Below are 2,774 nucleotides of genomic sequence, written 5' to 3' on the forward strand. Positions count from 1 at the left end.
AGAAAGAGCAGAACCAGGAAATTCACCAAAATCACAAAAGGAAGTCCCATCTCCCCAAAGATCAAGTCGAACCATATAAGCCATAATGCGAGATTCAGATGTACCGGCGGCAGAGCAATAAACAACACGAGCTTCAGGTAGACGAGCCTATAAAATTAGATTGAAATGACTATCCACAATTTTAATACATTACATCACAAAATAATGGTTTGATTTTGACATGGTTATTGACAAAGTTAGAGTAGGAGGAACACATGCTCAATGTAGAGAAAGCATGTAGAAAGAGGGCATAAAGAGGTTTTCCTAAGCCAAAATTAGTGGTTTGCTGCAGAGAAGTCATTATTTTTTACAAAAAAAAATTAGAAACAGGGACGTGCAGGATAGCAGGGGGTATTTCCATGCTGGCAGTGGTGGTGGAGGAAGCAGGGACGTGGCGGCATTGGAGAGAGTCGAATAGTAAGGAGCGATGTAGGATACTGGATGGTGGTATGGTGGAGGGTGGGTGCAATGGAGGATGCACAGTGGTAGTGGTGGTGGTAGCGTCGATGAGGGTAGCAATGAGCGGCGGCAGTGGAGGTTGTTGGGTGGTGGTAGCAATGGTTGTGGAAGAGGGGTAGAATAAAACGATGGGAATAGAGGTGTTACATGTTATTGAAACTAAAAAACCACTTTTGTGGTTTTAGAAAATGGGCTGAAATCATTTTGAAATCAAGCAAAAAACAATTTCAACTATATTTTTGCGGAACATGTTTCATTTTCAAAATTTACATTTAAGAACCGAAAAACTGAAAACTTTCAACCACCCCCACCCCATCCACACTTTGAAGCAATAATGAGAAGATCACTTCCTAGTTCACATAACCTCGGACACCAACCACAAATATTCTTTTAATGAACCAAAAGTTATTAGTAGCTTATCTAATTACAATCTTATCAAGTACTGAAAAGGTTAGGATCCACATGAAATCATCCAAATTTTAATAGGAAGAAACAAATTCAACTATAAAGATGAAAGGAAAAACACAAGCAAAAGTAGATGAAACAAGAAACACTTAAAAATTAAAGGTAGCAAAACGGCCCAATATCGCCCTGCAATTCAGTAGAAGCAGAACTTTGAAATAGCCATGATCTGAAAACCAAACATATACATCACTTTATCTAACAGCTAGCTAAGGGGAAAATATGTATCAATAGGTAACGACTAACGAGGGATAGGCACATCAACTGTAAATGTTATCCTATCCCTACATAAAGATATACTCATAGATATTGAGAAGATATTTTCTTCCTTTGCCTCTAGAGGTAAAAGGTAGCAGTTGTGTCTTCTAGAAATACTAAATCTGAGCTGTAAATGTTGCTGTTTCATACAGTTTCTAGTTTATACATTGTACAGTGTTTAGTTAGCTTTATCTTTTTGCAAAATATTTCCAAAAATGTATTATTCATATACAACAACATAAGGCTATTTCGACTAGCTGAGGTTAAAAAAATGTATTATTCACATACAGAAAAAAAATATATGAGGATTAAAAGGCTCGAAAAACTATAATAAAAGCAATATATATTAGCCACAATAAATGCCACCTCAACATAAACTCAATATTTTATAAATAGAAAGAGGGATACTCGAAGTTTAATCCACTATTCTGAGATACTGAGCATGAAGAACAAACCTGGATATCAAGTACTGTTTCACAAGTTTGTGATGGCTTCTTACCAGCTTCAGGGACCAAAGGTTTTGCTTTATGACACTACATTGAAGCCACAGACACTCTTAAGCAATGAAAGGTGAATAATCATAAATTGAATAGAAGAAATATTTGAATCATCAATTCATACCCTTCATCATTAAACACTGGAAATACTAAATTCAAGTAGCAATTATTTCCATAGAAGAAAGTTTCATACCTCATCAAAAATGATAAGACCATCAAACCCTGGCCCACAACACTGCACAAGCTATTGCAGACGGGTCCGACCATTCGACTCAATTTCAGAACCACAAATCTCGTGGAGCTGTAACAACAACAAAAAACAAATCCCGTGGACCTCTTATATATTTGAATTTTTAAATTTTTTATCAACCCAACATGTGGGATTCGAACCCAGTACATAAAAGTAACATAAACAGTTACTAATCACTAGACCAGCTAAAGTTATTAATTACATCTTGAACATTAGTTATTATAACTAAATTGTTTTTTGGGGAAAGTTTAATGTCAATTTTTTTTGGGGCCCCTTCTTTTTGGAGGCCCTGGGTTGTGGGCCTGCTTGCACAGGCCCAGGGCCGGCCCTGACATCAATAATGAGATCAACATCTATGAATATATGTAAACCCCAAATTTTAGATTCTGTTCCAGGCGTTCGAATTGTCATTCCTACGTCACACATAAATGGCATCCCAAACCATAATCTAAACTAAAGTACCATCTAATCTAAACAAAATCACAAAATGAGGTCAAAAAATGGATACTCTAGTGGAGTGAAAAAGTCGGTGAAAGCAAAATCACAGTAAATACCTCGTTGTCGACTTGGACGTCGAGCTCATCAACACATTGAGGGCAAGGGAACCTGGAAAGGCTAACAAGCGCGATTACGAGGGACTTGCAGGTGGAACAGCGAAGTTGCGCGATGGAGGGATCAACCGTGTTGGCGAATGTGTTCGGCATTTGACAGTTAAGGCACGACAACTCCGTCACCCCCTGCCCCACGTGGAGGTTCTTACGGCAGCCGGTACAACGCGCGGAGTGGAACGACTCAGGAATAGTACACGG

The sequence above is a fragment of the Lotus japonicus genome, chromosome 2, assembly GCF_012489685.1.
Source record: "Lotus japonicus ecotype B-129 chromosome 2, LjGifu_v1.2".
Lineage (NCBI taxonomy): Eukaryota > Viridiplantae > Streptophyta > Magnoliopsida > Fabales > Fabaceae > Lotus > Lotus japonicus.